Raw genomic sequence first — 18,109 nt, 5'->3', positions numbered from 1 at the left:
ATTTATATGGAACCACCAAGCACCCAGAATAACCAAAGCTATTCTACACTAAAAGAACAAAACTGGAGGAGTCACATTACCTGCCTTCAGATTATATTGTAGAGCTATAGTAACCAAAACAGCAGGGTACTGGCAGAGACAGACACAGAGACCAATGGAACAGAATATGGAACCCAGAAACAAATCTACACATCTACAGTGAAATCATTTTTGACAAAAGTGCCAAGAACATACACTGACAAAAGACAATCTCTTCAATAAATGTTACTGGGAAAATGACATCCATATACAGAAGAATGAAACTAGACCCCTATGTCTCATCATATACTAAAACAAAAATCAAATCAAAATGGATTAAAAACTTAAATTTAAGAGCTCAAACTATGAAACTACTACTAAAAAAAACATTGGGGAAAATCTCTAGGACACTGGTCTGGTCAAAGATTTCATGAGCCATACCCCACAAGCACAGGCAACCAAGGCAAACATGGACAAAAGAAATCACGTCAAGTTAAAAAGCTTCTGCAAAGCGAAGGAAACAATCAACAGAGTTAAGAGACAACCCAGAGAATGGAAGAAAACATTTGCAAACTATCCCTCTGATAAGGGATTAATAACCAGTGTATATAAGGAACTCAACTCTGTAGGAAAAAAATCTAATAATGTCATCAAACAATTGGCAAAATATTTGAATACAAAAGAAGACATAGCTGGGCACAGTGGCTCACGCCTGTAATCCCAGCACTTCGGAAGGCTGAGGTGAGTGGATCACCTGAGGTCAGGAGTTCAAGACCAGCCTGGGCAACATGGTGAAACCCCATCTCTACTAAAAATACAAAAATCAGCTGGGTGTGGTGGTGCATGCCTGGAAACCCAGCTACTTGGGAGGCTGAGGCAGGAGAATTGCTTGAACCTGGGAGGCAGACATTGTAGTGAGCTGAGATTGCACCATTGCACTCCAGCCTGGGTGACAGAGCGAGACTCCCTCTCAAAAAAAACAAAAAACAAAAAAAAACACACATACAAAAGGCAAACAGGCATGTGAAAAGGTGCTTAACATCATTAATCATCAGAGAAATGCAGATCAAAACTACAATGAGATATCATCTCACCTGAGTTAAAATGGCTTATATCCAAAAGATAGGCAATAGTGAATGCTGGTGAGGATGTGGAAAAAAGGGAACCTTTGTAGTAGATGATACTAGACCCCTGTTAGTGGGAATGTAAATTAATACAACCACTATAGAGAACGGTATGGAGGTTCCTCAAAAAACTAAAAATAAAGCTACAATATGGTCCAGCAGTCTTACTGCTGGGTATATACCTCAAAGAAAGGAAATCAGTATATTGAAGAAATAACTGTACTCCTATGTTTGTTGCAGCACTGTTTACAGTAGCCAAGATTCAGAAGCAACCTAAGTGTCCAACAGATAAATGGATAAAGAAAAATGTGGTACAAATACACAATGGAGTACATTCAGCCACTAAAAAGAATGAGATCCAGTCATTTTCAACAACAGGGATGGAACTGGAGATCATTAAGTGAAATAAGCCAGGCACAGAGAGACAAATATCACATGTTCTTACTTATTTGTGGGATCTGAAAATCAAGTCGATTGAATTCATGGACATACAGAGTAGAAGGATAGTACCAGAGTCTGGGAGGGAGAGTGGGGGTTTCAGGGAGGGAGATGGCGATGGTTAATGAGTACAAAATAAATAGAAAGAATGAATAAGACGTAGTATTTGATAGCACAATAGGGTAACTATAGTCAATAATAACTTAATCGTATATTTAATAATAAAGAGTATAATTGGATTATTTGTAACTCAAAGGAAAAATACGTTCTCCAGGATGTGCTTATTTCACATTGCATGCCTGTATGAAAACATCTCATGTACCCCATAAATATATATATCTACTATTTACCCACAAAAATAAAAAAATACAAATAGTGTTAATGTATAATGAGGGAAAAAACACAAGGGCTAAGCACCTACCAAAATTCATATCCAAACTAGCTGGTAGCACATCTGGGTCTAGAACTCAGGTCTTGAGTTCCAATCCAAAGCTCTTGCCCTGCTACCTTGTTGCCTCTGTATATCATAATTATTTGTATCCTGCTGGGAATTGAACATTTAATTGAGTCTCTGTGCTAGGCTTTGAAAACTGGTTTAAGCTGCAGAAATAATTCCCTGTCATCAACATTTTTGCTCTACTGCTCTTATTTACCGTTGTCTCTGTAGTCACCTTCTAAGTGTTCAAAATCTACCTTATGAACCTTAATAGAAATGTACTCCTTTGTTGTTGTTGTTGTTGTTGTTGTTGTTGTTGAGACGGAGTCTCGCTCTGTTGCCCAGGCTGGAGTGCAGTGGCATGATCTCGGCTCACTGCAAGCTGCACCTCCTGGGTTCACGCCATTCTCCTGCCTCAGCCTCCTGAGTAGCTGGGACTCCAGGCGCCCGCCACCACACCCGGCTAGTTTTTTGTATTTTTTAATAGAGACGGGATTTCACCGTGTTAGCCAGGATGGTCTCGATCTCCTGACCTCATGATCCGCCCGTCTCGGCCTCCCAAAGTGCTGGGATTACAGGCTTGAGCCACCGTGCCCGGCCGAAATGTACTCCTTTTTAAGTGAAAATAATACCCTGTTGGCACACCCTTTGTAAGAAATGTACTTTTTAGTTATATTTTCCATAGTGGAAATTGACATATTTTTTCTGTTTTTCACCCTGGGGTACAGCAATCCCAAGGGCAATAACAAGGTGCCTAGGACCCGTAGGCTAGCAGGAGAAACATGACACATCTTCCTAGAGCATTAATTTAGTCAATGGCAAGTGTTTTTAACCTCTTTCTTTAACATTATAGCAAACATCAATATTTATAGAGTAGCATGCAAAATTAGAATAAAATTGTTAAGATAAATAGAAGTCTTCAAAGAAATCACGTGCTTGCAACCAAGTGCTTCAGACTAACATCCTCAAAAGCGTACTACATCCTTTTCATTTCCAACACGCTCATTCACCCACTCTCCCAACGCGTTCACTCTTCTCTGCCTATAAAGGTAACTTGATGAAAACAATGAGATAAAATGTGCCTTAACCTTTATTACACTCTCTGGACTTTTCTGTTCCTAAAGGTGTCATGTAGAGGAAACATCTTGGGGTTTGGAATCACTGAGACTTGAGTTTGAAACTTAAGACCAAAACTTTCTAGATGTGGGACTTCTATACTGTGATCCTCAGGTTTTTTAGCTGTGTAATGGAGATGTGATTGTGTACACCATAGGCTATGTTAATGATTAAATAGGAGTCATGTAAAGTACCAAGTGTGGTATCGGGGGCATAGGCAGCATTGGAGACAGGACAGTTGATTATGATCACATAAATCATAATTACTTATTTGTCAGATGGCAGGCAGAGGGCAGGGGCGTGGGGTGTGGCCAGGAAAAGAGAAAGTTATTGGTCCAAGAAGGGTTGCCCCAATGTCTTGGCTTCTGTAACATTGAAATAAGATGTAAGAGTGAAGGACACATATGCACACATGCATAAATACACATGCATGCATGTATACACACATACACACACATTCACATACCTGCATTTGTGGGAAGAGGGGAGAAGCAAATAATAGGTGGGAAAGACTGGATCGCGGGAGAGAGGCTTGAGAAGCTTGAAGCTTTTGAGACGTGAGGAGTATGAATCAATCTGTCATGAGAAGACCAAGAGTCACCTTTCCATCTTGTTTTTTCCCATCAAACACTACACTAGTTTATGTGTAAAAAAGTTAAGGAAACAATTGGGATATGATTTTTTTTTCTCCCACAGACACTTTATGTTAACTCTAGTCTTTATTTCTTCTGAAAACAACTGCTGCAAACCTGATTATTTGTGATGTCAAGATCAGAAAATACATAGTGCCAAGGATTTTCGTGACTCTTGGATTTTGCCCTAACTTTGAACTTTTCTGTTTTCCAGTTTGTTTCCCACTTCCTGTTTCCATGGCCAAGAGCTTTAAAAAGATCAGAAAATAATTATCACATAATACTAAGCTCATCGGAAAAATGGTTTTATGAGTCAAGTGCAAATTAATCAGAATTATATGTCTTAAAATATTTTCAGAGGCTATATATAACTTTTCAGGCCCCCAAAAAACGGATTTGGCTTATCTGAGCTGTAGAAACTACTGTCAGTTGATGAAACCAGCCAGCAAATTCCTATACTCTGTGTGCATTGTTTGTAAGTGTCTCCCACACACACCCACAGTACAGGAGGCCCAAACAACAGTTCTATGTGGATCCCCCTTCAGTCTGCCTCTTCCAGGGAAAAATTGAAGAGAGGCCAATTGTTCTGAAGATCAGAAGGGGGTTGTGCTTGGCTGCTGGCCTGTGGAAGAGAGAATGAATTCCATACCCTCCTCCAGAGAAGATATTCCGCCCACCTCTGTTCAGCTGCCACCTGCAGCTCATGCCACTGATCTCAGCACACTTTAGGAATGAGAAGATAAGCATCCCAGCATCACCTCCTCTAGCTATGGAGAAGATGACTTCATTCATTCTATCTTTCAGTAACATCTCCATGAGTTTCTTGATTAAGCCTATAAGGAGTTTTGAGATCTTTATACTTAAAAACTTTTTAATGTTATTTCTAAAAATAAAAATATTGCAGATAAGTGAGAACCTCCCCGAACAGCATCCCCTCATGGCTGTATCCTGCTTTTCACTCAGATATCCTTGTCTAGGCCTCTCCTCATTATACCTTTTGAGAATATTCAGAGATATCTATCCCTTTAAGGAACTGGAACTGGGTGGAGGTGACAAAGCTCTCAGAAATGCTTACTTTTTTTTCTTCCCGGCTAAACATCTCTGAACATTGCATCACAGCCAGATCTGCCATGGTACATTCTTACCTAGCTTAAAGGCATCATGGCTGGCCTGCCTTGGAGAGAAGATCCACTGATCTTCTCAATAGTGTATGACTAAAGCATAGAGGAAGGAAAATGTTGACAGTTGTGAACAAAGATAGGGGTGATTTAAACTGGATGCAGGTAATTGTCAGGGCTAAAAGCTTAGGCTCAATGAATCATGCTTTCCTCAAAGAGAAATCATGAGGTATGGGGCCCTTAGGAACTTGTTCTACTTTATGGCACCAGGGTAAGGTGAAAAGAGAGGTATGGAAAGGGGAACTAATAAGTACCTTTTGAGCATTAGCTTCCAAAGAAACTATTTGGTTTCACGTAGTAACGAGTGTAGATAAATTTGCTTCTCTACTGAATTGGCTGTCATTTTATAGATACAACCATAATTAGGATCATTTGTTTTCATGATATGTACTTTTAGATGACAGTTGTCTGTCCAGAGGGTCAATAACTGAGGCCAAGAGCACTTGGCATGTGGAATGAATCATTGGTGCCTATCTCCCTTTTAACAGGAGAGATAAGTTGAGAATTTGAGGCTAAGTGCAGAATTTCCTAAGACTCTTCCTAGCCACGGGCAGTTGCTTACAGAATGTGGTAAGTAGAGCATTTCCTCATTCAACAAGTATTTACCGAGTTGGGCACTGTGCTAGATGCTGGGGGTAAACAGAAGAGGCATATCCCTGACCCCATGAAGTCTATAGATCAGCGGAGGGAGGCACATCAAATATATTCCCTGGCAGCTGGAACACCCAGACTTTCTGTGGGCCCCCAGCAGCTTCAGTAAGAGCTCTGGTTTCTCAACTGCCTGTCAAGAGTGTCTTCAAAGTCTGGCCCACTGGCCGGCTGTATCATTATCTTCTGGGAAGCTTGTTTACAATGCATATTTCTATGACTAATCCCAGTTTTAAAAAATAAAAATCTCTGGCTTTTTAGCAGGCTTTCCTAAATATTTCTGATGCCATAAATTCTATCTTTGCACATTTTGATGATGATAAGGCTTTACAATGTTTCTGCAAGAGAGAACACATGAGAAAGCATGTTGATTTGTGGGGAACACCAGATTTGTGGTTTTCAGACACAACTTTAAATGTTGGTTCCTCTAGTTACAGCTTTGTTTTTGAGTCTTAATTTTTTCATCTTTTAGCTTATTGGAGGGTTCATGTATTAGTGCCAAGTCCAGAGTCTGTGCTTACTTCTTTTGGCTTCTGTATTTAATTAGTAACTAGTTACTCATAAACAATGTTAAAACAGAAGCTATTGACAGGGAGAAGAAATTTGTATTATTTATCAATAATAGATAAAGTACTATTGCTCACAATATATTTTAAAAGAATTTCTACAAATCAGTAAGCCAAGACAAATAACCACCTAGAAGAATGTGCAAAGGACGTGAACAGGCAAGTCATAAAGAAGGCAACCTGAACCAGAACAAACTCAATAATTTACAAGAAGATGAAAATTAAAACAACACAAGACACCTTTTATTGTAATATGTCAGACTGGCAAAAATTAAGACATCTGACAATATTGAGAGTTGTCAGGATGCAGGTGCAATGGTACTGTCCTGTGTTACTCTTGGGAATGTAATTTGATAGACCTGCTTTCAAGATATACTGACATCATCTAGTAAAATTCAAGATTTAATACTAAAGTCTCCATAATTCTACTTCTATGGATATACCCAACAGAAACTTTGGTATACGTGCACAGAGTCATATAATACAGTGGGTATTGTAGCATTGTTTGTAAGGGTACAGAATTGGAAACAATATAAATGTCCATTTTTAGAGGAATATTTAAATAAAATGAGTGGTTGAAAGCAATGACCTACATCAACTGGTTATATTTTAAGAACATTATGTTGAGTGAAAATAAGGAGAAAGAGAACACTCGGTATGAATCATTTATGTAAACAAAAAAGAACAAAATTATATATATATTGTTTTCTGATGCATGTTATATGTGTATAATTTTTAAAATTGAGAAAGAATCATACAAAATTTATGATATTTCTTGTCGGAGAAGGATAATGGAAAAGGGATGGGCTAAAAAAGATGTTTGACTATGTCTGGCATTTAATTCCATTAAGAAAATACCAAAACCTGGAAGAAATACAGTCAAATGTTAACAGTTGTTACATCTGGACCGTAGAACTGCAACTGTTTGTTGTTAGATTGTTCTTTGTAGTTTTCTGCAACATTCGTGCTTTTGAAATTTTTAAAAGGAAATCAATGACGCTTCATTGTTGAGTAGCTGAAGAAACTCCATTTGGGTAGATGAGATGGTGGTTGCTAACCTGGACTGCAATGACTGGTACTGGTGTATCTACTGACTGGGGGTTCTGGGGTTGGCTGGGGAGTATTGGAGGTCCCCAAAAGACTTTCAGGACCCACCCATGGAGAGGAGACCCCAAGAGTATGAACCATGTTGGTAGTATAATTGTATTTGTTTCTAATGCTCTCAGCTACTGTTTATGTAGACAGTGAAATTACCAGTCAGAGACCCAGGGAATAAATAGCTCTTTTTCTTCTCGTCCACACCCCCCGTTCTCACCCTGCGTCTGCCTGTGGTTTGGCAGTCACAGCTGACTGCTTTACAGTTGGCTGCTCCTCTTGGTTTCTATTTTATCTTCCTGTCTGGTAGGTGGTTGCCGTGGGAGTATGAAGGAGGCAAGCAAAGAAGAAAAGAAAGAGAGAGAGAATGTAATTGACTCTAGATAAAGAAGAGCCATTTCTTGGCTTTTCGTTCAAAAGATCAAGTTTTATGATCGGAAGAAAACATGATTTTAGAGATGAAGGTACTGGGAATTCTAACTTCCAGGTGCCTGAGCAGTTTTGTAGTGACCCTTAAGTTCTTTGCAGCCCGTCCTCCAGAAATACTGTTCATACACACACACACACACACACACACACACACACACACACACACACACACACACACACACACACACACATTCCACTCCTGCCTCCTACACTTCAGTAAAACCCCCTGCTTGTTTGGACAGCATCCACATCTGTGAATGGAAACCAGTGTGTTCAAAAGAGTAAAGTAGAGGCACCACATTCGTTTTAAAGTGCTTCCTCATACACGCATTTAACTTCCAACCTCCAAATGACACAACTCAAAGAAAAGAAAGGGTTTAGCTATTTGTCTTGACCATTAATGTGTAGTCAAAAGACCTTTGGCATTGATATACCACATAGGTTTTTCTCTTCTTCCAAAGAAGGTAGGTGTTTCTAGATTCTGTCCTGCTAGGAAAGAGATGCCTTGGTATAGTATAAAGCTGTGGTTTCCCAAAAGTGTGGTTCTAGGACCAGCAGCATCAGTGTCACTTGTGAACTTGTAAGAAACACATATTCTTGGGCCCTGTCTCACATTACTACTGGTTGAAGGTACAACAGTCTGTGTTTTGAACAAGCCCTGTGGGTGATTCTGATGCCTGTTAAAGTTTAAGAACCTGTGTTATCAAGAACCAGCACTAAGCCAGAAACCAGAAGAGAAAAAATTCAGGTCTCAACTCCTATACTTAGCATCTGTGCCACCTTGGGCAAATAACTTGTTAGGATTCAGTGGTTTTTATTTAGCATAAACCCAGCAACTGTTTAGTGAATAAGTAATGCCAATGAAAGTTCTCTGAAAACCATTAAGTCCTATACAATTTTAGTTATTATTGTTGTTATCTCATCTGGGGAGCAGTTTTGTTTGCTAAAATCATCTGCTCCAGTTGAAGCCTCTTTCCTGCTTCTCTTAGAAGGTGTCTTTTTACCATCCAGGAAGAGTTGCCAGCTTTTGTAAATACAAATAAAGGACATACAATTACATTTATATTTCAGATATACCACAAGTATTTGTTGAAACATACATGTCCCAAATATTGAATGGACATCATTGTCCTAAAAAAATGACTTGTTGTTTCTGACAAGTCTTATATTTAATCTGGACACTGTATCTCTGAGGTCTTTTGTTAAGGTTATGGCCCAGGTTTTATTGATTTCAAAATACTTGTGTATAAGAATGAATGTCTTAAACAACCAGTAACAGGAAATCTCACAGTGGTTTTAACAAATAGAATTTCTTTGTCTTACACAGCAGGTAGTCTTGCAGGGAGGTGATTCTAGGAAGGATTCAGTGGCTCAAAGACATCAAGGATCTTGTTCTGGGTTCCTGCGATCCTCTTGGTCTTTCTTTCATTGTTACAAAATGGCTGCAGTGGCTCTACGGCTCAGATTCTCACAGAACTTTCTTGTCAAACAACTTTATAATATAGTCAGAAAGAACAGTTTATTTCTAAGAGTCTTTCCAGTGAACCGGAAACAATATCTAGTTTTCCCAGTCTCTAGATTGAAGTTAACCAAGTGTTGTCTCCCAATGTTGACCCAGCATCTATTAAGTGCCTACTATAGACCAACCCCTGTGCTTAGTGTTAGAGAGACAGAGATGTGTAATGTAAAGTTCTTATCCTCCAGGAGCTTATAATTCTACTCAGGGAGGCAGAAATGAGTCAAATGAATTGATATTGCTAGATACATGCTATGTTAGAATTAAGTTCCCTGTGTAATGGAAACTCCAGAGAGCGCTTTCCTCAAGCCAGGAGTTTAGGAAAGATCCCTTGAAGAAATGCTACCTAGCTTACAGTAGATGCCTGGGATTCTGTGAGAATGAGATCGCCTTATATGTAGTTTCTGGCACATAGTAAGGAGCAATGGATGTTAGCTCTTGTAATGATTAGTATCCTTATGGAAGCTGGTGGTTGATGTGTCATGTGGGTGTTCATCTTTTATTGGCTGATCTAAAGTAGGGGGTACAACCAGTGTTACCTTTCACAAGGTTAGGAAGTTGGACAAGGAGTGGTGAAAATGAGTAGAAAATAATCAGATGGCAGAACCAGGGAAACTAAAATCCATAGCTCTAAAGAGCCACCGAATCAGTGCTTCTCAACACTTTTATAGTGTATGTTCCTTTATATATATGTGTGTGATCCTCATATGATTATTAATGTATTAATGCTAATTGAAATTTAAAATAAAACCAAGACTGTAACTAAAACAAGTCAAAACAATGGGAAAATCTGTTTTGTTTTCAACCTGTAACACAGCTTCCCTCACTTCAAAAAGCCCATTCAGATACCCTCCCTTCTGCCTACTCTGTAAATAAATTATTGCTTTGGAGATCAGATGAATTAGCAGTTTTTTTATTCTGTGATTTTCCAGGTCCCTGGAGGGTGCCATAAAGGCTACTGAAGGGAAGGCCCAATTTTCTGTAATTTGATGTCTAAACAACCTTACACACCTCCTCCCGCAGTACATACATACATACACACACACACACACACACACACACACACACACCCCAAATGGGACTTTTATTTAGCCAAGGCAAGAGAGTCAGATTATCTGTCATCTTCGAGCTGTGTGGACTCAGGCAAGTTTCTTAACTTCTTTGTACCTCAGTATATTTATCTGTAAAACAGGAATGACAATAACATTTCCTATTTTATAGTATTATTAAGAATGGCAATTAAATGAGGTAATTCACCTAGAGTACTTAGCACAAAGCCTGGCAGATTCTATTTATGTAACAGCTTTGAATTATTAATAGTACCATTTTGATTATTAGATATTGGAGGTTTGAATATGATTTATCTCAACAACAAAGAGTTCCACTGCAGGGGAAAAAAATAAAAGGCTATGGTTGTAGTCAAATTTCCTTCTATTGCTGAAGCCATTGAGGTTAAAGATGTGAAATGACTTGTCCAAGGTCTTTTGGTTAGTGGTAGATTTAGGTTCAAACATCAGATCCCAGACTATTACTGCAAAGCTTGTATAAACTCACAGTTCACAAGGCTTCACTGCTCAAAACAATTTTCACTTGAATTATTATAAACTAGCACCAGATAGCAACAGCCCATAAAAATATATTTCAAACACTGGTTTCTATGCTTTGAGGTCTGATGTAAACAGTAGATATACCTACTATCTAGATAATTATATAATAATTAATATTATTATATTAATTATGGGTAGACATTAATATGTCTACATATTAACAGGCCCACCAATAGGCTACCCATCCAAGTCTCTTTTCAATTACTACCCCATTCTCAGTTTCGCTATCATCATCCTAGAGAACAATCCCTCCTCCTAACAGACTGAACTCTTGCTAATCCACTAAACACATTTTGAGAAGTGGGTGATATGATTTGGCCGTGTCCCCACCCAAATCTCATCTTGAACTGTAGCTCCCATAATTCCCACGTGTCATGGGAGGGACCCAGTGGAGGTTAATTGAATCATGGGGGTGGTTTCTTCCCATGCTGTTCTCGTGATAGTGAATAAGTCTCATGAGATCTGATGGTTGTATAAATGGGAGTTCCCTTGCACAGGCTCTCTTGCCTGCCACCATGTAAGACATGACTTTACTCTTCATTCACTTTCTGCCATGATTATGAGTCCTTCCCAGCCATGTGTAACTGTTAGTCAATTAAACATCTTTTCTTTATAAATTGCCCAGGCTTGGGTATGTCTTTATTAGCAGTGTGAGAACAGACTAATACAATGGGCTTAAAAAACTAATAAACTTTCTCCGAAAGAGAAAGTCACCATACTCCTCATAGGTATTTCCATTCTCATGGGCTCCCAGTTTAGAAACCCAGAATTTATCTTTAGCTCTTCTTTCTCTTGCCCACGTTCCTGCATTACTTTCTACAGAATGTTCAAAGATTGTTTCCTAGACCTGAGTCTGCTTGGTTTCACTAACTTAATCTCCTCCATCAGTCAGGTCATTCTCCTTGCTGGACCCAGTGGGTAATAATTTCATCCAAACTGGGCTTAGACAATAGGAGCTATTGTGTCACATGACAGGAACCCCAAGAGAGCACTTATAGAGTTGATTCAGTGGCTCAATATCATTAATGGTGCTGGGGCAGCTTCTCTATAATTTTCTTGTGTCTCCTTCATAGTACAAAGTGGCTACCGTAACTCCAAGGATATGTCCTTTCAGAATAGGGACCTAGTCCTAGGGAGAACAGACCCTTGTATATTGTTCTTTATTCATGATAGAGGAAAACCTTTCTCAGAGTCCGTCAGTAGCCTTACCCTTTTGTGCCAGGGTGGGTGCAGTTGTCCATGCCCTGGTTTCAAAGGCAACTGGGAGACTCCGTGGTGGGGGATGGGCTGTGCCAGGTAGGCAAAAGGGAGGGAGGAATGGTTGTTCAGCAGGTATGTTAGCTTACTAGGGTTACCCTAGCAAAATATCTCAGACTAAATGGCTTAAACAGCAGAAATGTATTTTCTCACAGTTCTGGAGGCTGAAAGTCCAAGATTAAGATGCCAGCAGGGTTGGTTTCTTCTGAGACTTCTCTCCTTGGCTTGTGGATGTTCCTCTTCTCACCCCATATGGTCTTTCCTTTGTATACGGACACCAGTCAGATTGAATTAGGGCTCATGGCCTCATTTTAACTTAGTCACCCATTTAAAGGCAATATCTTCACACACAGTCACATTCTGAGGTACGAAGCATTAGAGCTTCAATGTATGAATTTTGAGAGGAGACCCAATTCAGTCCATAACAATAGGCAAACAGCTTTGCTTGTCATACAGAGACAAGGTTCCTTCTACCCACCCTCGAACCTTCCTTCCTATAGAGAATCACCTTCTCCTCTCTAGGCATTTAAAATACACTCATTATCCAAAATGGATCCAAATGGGACTACAGGAGTCCCCGCCTTTACCTTTCCTCATCTTCCCCAACTACTTCGATTGAACTCTGCCTCCATTCATATGTATGTATCTTTATCATTGAAGATTTGTTAGCCTAGGAAAATTTGATTAGAGCTGAACAAATTTATAGACAAATCATGACAAATTACACAGTATGAATGCTTGTTTAGACAAAACCTAGGTTTTAATTTCAGTGATCTTTGGCTGAAGTTGGGGAAAGCCTCCTCATGCTGAGATGGGAATGTGATCTGAAGTCTACTAAAACCTGCATGTTAATTCATCAATGTTACATGCTGAAGTGGGAACTTGAGGAGAACTTGGAGTTCAGTATGGGATCTCCTAAAGGGACTTTAGAATATGAAGCTGGAAAAGGAGTCTTTAGTTCAAAGGGAGAATTGATTGGATACTTTTTTGTATAATGTTGGATTCCTGATCAGAAGATTCTCAACAGGCCGGGCGTGGTGACTCATGCCTGTAATCCCAGCATTTTGAGAGGCTGAGGGTCATGGATCACTTGAGCTCAGGAATTTGACACCAGCCTGGGCAACATGGCGAAACACCATCTCTACAAAAAACAAAAAATTAGCTGGGCATGGTGGCACTCACCTGTAGTCCCAGTTACTTGGGAGACTGAGGTAGGGGGGCATCATCTGAATCCAGGAGGTTGAGGCTGCCATGTTCGCACCACTGCACTCCAGCCTGGGTAACAGAGCAAGACCTTACCTAAAAAAAAAAAAAAAAAAGACTTTCAACAGAATTATGGTCACATGCTATAGGCTTCCTCCTTTCTACCTATCCTCTTTATACTGTGCTAGTATGAAGATGGGAGAGTGGCAAATTCAAGATTTAAAAAAGCTCTTCTACTTTTATAGTGGCAAGCATGCCTGAATTTGATTTTCAACTATGTGTTTAACTTCTTAGTCTTCTATAAAAAGAGTATATTTCTCAGAGGCAAGATCTGGAGTCCCTTACTGATACAATCCTCTTGAGTATGGAATTCTTATTTGTCACAGCTTCTCTTGGCAACTTTTAAAAATTGACTATTGCAAGGTTATTTTGAATCTGGAATTTTTTTAAGAAAATAAGAGACTGTGACTATGTGAGCCTGCTTATTAAGGCATCATGCTTTCAAGTCCCCTCTGCCTGTGCAAAGGTCTTTTTATCTCTGATCAGTGGTGGACTTCAAAGAAAGGGACAATTTTGCACATCTTCCCTTTCTGCCAGTTCCTTTCTATGCAGCTTTTATTGAAAGGAAGCCAGCACACACCTACGCACACGATATGTACACAAAATAACAGGTTTCTAGGGCCAGGGCCTTCCAAAGGCTAGCCCTTAACCCAGTGATGTTCTAATTTGTGAAAATTGCCTTTCACATCAACAGCACTTTGTTTTCAGACTCATAAGGAAAACAAAGTGCCAGAAGTTGTTGTTTTTTAATGTTTGGATGATCCACTATTTTATAACATGCACACTTATCATGCTTTTTAAATTTTATAACATGCACACTTATCATGCTTTTTAAATTTAAAATCAACAGAGGCCTATCCACTCTAATACATTGTGATAAGCTCTAAATGATTGGCACAAATAATGGACAATAGGAACATGAAGGGAGACACCATCAGTTCTGCCTGATAACGGAAGAATCATAGATGAGGTAAGAAAGGAGGAAGCCTTGAAAGATGAATAGAGCAGAGTCTTCTTAGATTGAAGGACAGGGAAATCTGGGCAAAGGCAACAACACGGAGGGGTGAAAATGATGGGTCTGTTGAAGGAATGACTTTTCTAGTGGCAACAAGTTAGAGGCACCAGGACAAAGGTGAGTAGACAAGATTTCGGAAAGAGGAAACACATTCACAAGTTAGGTTTTAAAGGATGCAAGGTACTGAGAAGTCAGTAAAGGGAACATAGATGGCATAACAAAGTATAGAGGAAAAGATCTTGGCACTAATATTTTACACAGTTGGAGGGACTGTAGACCAATACTTGTAACGTAGTTAGAGAACAAGCAAAAGTTTTGTAATATCATGTGCCCAGCTCAACTGTCTGGACTATAAATGCATACTTAGATGCAGAGTTTGTTCTGAGGTTGGTGTGTTTAAAAGAAGTCTTCCTGGAGTGGGTAGAGATGGGGCAAGGTCTGACAGGAGACTTGAACCATTAGAGGAAAGGAGAAGGCATTCTCCCTGAGCAAAATCTTAACAGAAGGATTAGCATTGTGGGAAGAGAGGTAGATATGAAGGACAATAGAGATTAACCCAGTAATTATGAGGTAAGTTTAAGTTGTAGTCAATTGGTTTATATCAGTGCTTCCCAATCTTGACTGTACATTGGAATCATTTAGGGAGGTTTAAAAAATACTGATGCCTGAGTCCTACCCCTAAGGATTCTAAATTAACTGGTCTAGAGTGTGGCTTGGCAACGAGACTTTTTAAAGCTCTAGTGTACAGACAGATTTTGAGGGCATATTAGGGAGACCCACATATGCAAAGCCAAGGAATTTAGATTTGGTTCCATAGGCATTGCCTAATCTTAAGTGATGGAGACGTAGAATGGAAGTGATCTGTAAGAAAGAGAGAGCAAGCTGGTAATGGAAAGTGGATTGGAGAGAGGGTAGAGCTCCTGGAAATGAGTGGGACTAGAAATCCATAGAGAAATCTTGGCATGAGTTTTCGGAGCAACAGGATAGCATTGTTCCCATAGGAAAGGAAAGAGGAGGGCAGGCCCCAAAGATGCCTTAAAGAATCATCCCAAGAACCTGATAAAACAGACAGCATGATTTAGCAGAAAGAATGGGGATTCTGGAGGTGGATGGAACTGGGTTTGAATTTCAACTCTGTGCAACTTCCAGCATGATGACCTGGGCAAGCACTCTAACTCCTCCTTTAAATGGGATCTCCATGCTAGAAATAGAGATAATAATACTGACCTTGCAGAGGTGTGGTGAAGAATAAATGAGATCATGTATAAAAGTACCTGGCTGGCATGGAGCAAGTATTCAGTAAAAGCAATCTATGTGTTCATTCCTATAGAGAATAAAAAAGCTGACTGGTTAAGAACATCTGCTTTGCAGACAGACTAGTGATCTAAGCCTAGCTCAGCCCCTTGATAATTGTAGACTTTGCATAAAGGGCACAATTTCTCTAAACATAAATTTTCCCATCTGTAAAATGGGAATAATATTCCCTACCGCATAGGGCTCCTAGGATCGTGCTTGGCACATAATACACACTCCTTAAATGTTTGTCAAATAAAATATTTAATGAATCGAGAGTTTTGAGAATAATAGAAAACACACAATGCTTATTATGTGCCAGCCAATATTCTCAGTGCTCTCTATATATTAACTCCTTTAATCGTCACAAACTCATTAAGATGGTACTCCAACTATCCCCGTTTTATAGATACTGAAACTGAGTTCAGTAACTTGCTCAAGGTCACACCACTGGTTTATAGTAGGCCAAGACTGTTTGGCTTCAGGTCTTACTGTTAACTACTGCTTCACACATAGTGTCTAGCTTATAGTAAGCACTAAATTTGTTATTAACACATTTCATATACGGAATTACTATTATTGGTATTTACGGAACAAAGGAGAAACAGAAGCATGGTGGTGCCATCTATAGAAATAGGAGAAAGAGATAAGAGGACAGAAAATCATTATTCTTCAGGAAACTCTCCCATATTAGGCCTTGCTCAAGAGCATTCTTACTTCCCTTAAGCCCATTCTAAAACTAGACTTCTAAGTGAAAGAATTCCTCAGACACCTGATTTTCTAAGCTAGAGTTCCCCTTGAGAACCTGTGTTAACCTAACCTCAGTAGGACATAGAGTCACTGAGACAGGGCTGTTGTGTGTGACTGTTCATATCTTTCACTGTGCAACTGCACGCACCATCCACACCATGATCTATGGCAACCCCTGGAGTTTTGCTGTGCACAACTTGCAAGATCATACTCTTCCTGGGCAGGGCCAACTATGTAATTTGCTGAGCCTCGTGCAAAACGAAAATGCAAGAACTCCATGTTCAAAGTGCAGGGGAAAAGTGCCAGTAAAGGCACTCATATTTTAAATGTTTAAAACTTTTTCCTTTCTTCCACATTCACTCTCTCATCGTAATGTTTTATTATTACTATTATTTAATGTTGCAATCCCTTGGGCATGGGAATGAAGGGCAGTACAGACCCTCACAGGTGCCCAGGGATCCCACCCTGCAACTCAGCTCACCAGCTACCAGGTTTCCTCTCTCTCCAGATGCCAGACCCGCCAACAGGCTGTGTCCTGGCAGAAAACTGGGGGTTGAAGGGTGAGAGGGATCAATCTTCCCTTCCCATGGACCAGAACCTCCTGGGTTCTGGTGATTCTCCTGCCTCAGCCTCCTGAGTAGATGGGATTACAGGCTTGTGCCACCATGCCCGGCTAATTTTTGTATTTTTAATAGAGACGATGTTTTACCATGTTGGCCAAGTTGGTCTTGAACTCCTGACCTCAAGTGATCCATCCGCCTCTGCCTCCCAAAGTGCTGGGGTTACAGGTGTGAACTACCACGCCCAGCCAGGAAGACATACATTTCTTAATTGCTAACATTGCTAACATTTATTGTTATCCCTGTTTTTGATTATAGCCATCCTACGATGGTGTGATGGGTGTAATGTGGTACCTTGTTGTGGTTTTGATTTGCATTTTTCTAATAGCTAATAACATGAGACATCTTTTCATGTCCTTACTAACCATTTGTAAATCTTTCAAATCTAAATTCTAAGCCCATTTTACATATATATGTGTGAAATATATATATTTCACACATATATATGTAAAATGGGCTTAGAATTTAGATTTGAAAGATTTACAAATGGTTAGTAAGGACATGAAAAGATGTCTCATGTTATTAGCTATTAGAAAAATGCAAATCAAAACCACAACAAGGTACCACATTACACCCATCACACCATCGTAGGATGGCTATAATCAAAAACAGGGATAACAATAAATGTTAGCAATGTTAGCAATTAAGAAATGTATGTCTTCCTGGCTGGGCGTGGTAGTTCACACCTGTAACCCCAGCACTTTGGGAGGCAGAGGCGGATGGATCACTTGAGGTCAGGAGTTCAAGACCAACTTGGCCAACATGGTAAAACATCGTCTCTATTAAAAATACAAAAATTAGCCGGGCATGGTGGCACAAGCCTGTAATCCCATCTACTCAGGAGGCTGAGGCAGGAGAATCACCAGAACCCAGGAGGTTCTGGTCCATGGGAAGGGAAGATTGATCCCTCTCACCCTTCAACCCCCAGTTTTCTGCCAGGACACAGCCTGTTGGCGGGTCTGGCATCTGGAGAGAGAGGAAACCTGGTAGCTGGTGAGCTGAGTTGCAGGGTGGGATCCCTGGGCACCTGTGAGGGTCTGTACTGCCCTTCATTCCCATGCCCAAGGGATTGCAACATTAAATAATAGTAATAATAAAACATTACGAT

This window comes from Mandrillus leucophaeus, unplaced genomic scaffold (genome assembly GCF_000951045.1).
Source record: "Mandrillus leucophaeus isolate KB7577 unplaced genomic scaffold, Mleu.le_1.0 Scaffold764, whole genome shotgun sequence".
Lineage (NCBI taxonomy): Eukaryota > Metazoa > Chordata > Mammalia > Primates > Cercopithecidae > Mandrillus > Mandrillus leucophaeus.
Note: the sequence above shows the minus strand (reverse complement) of the source record.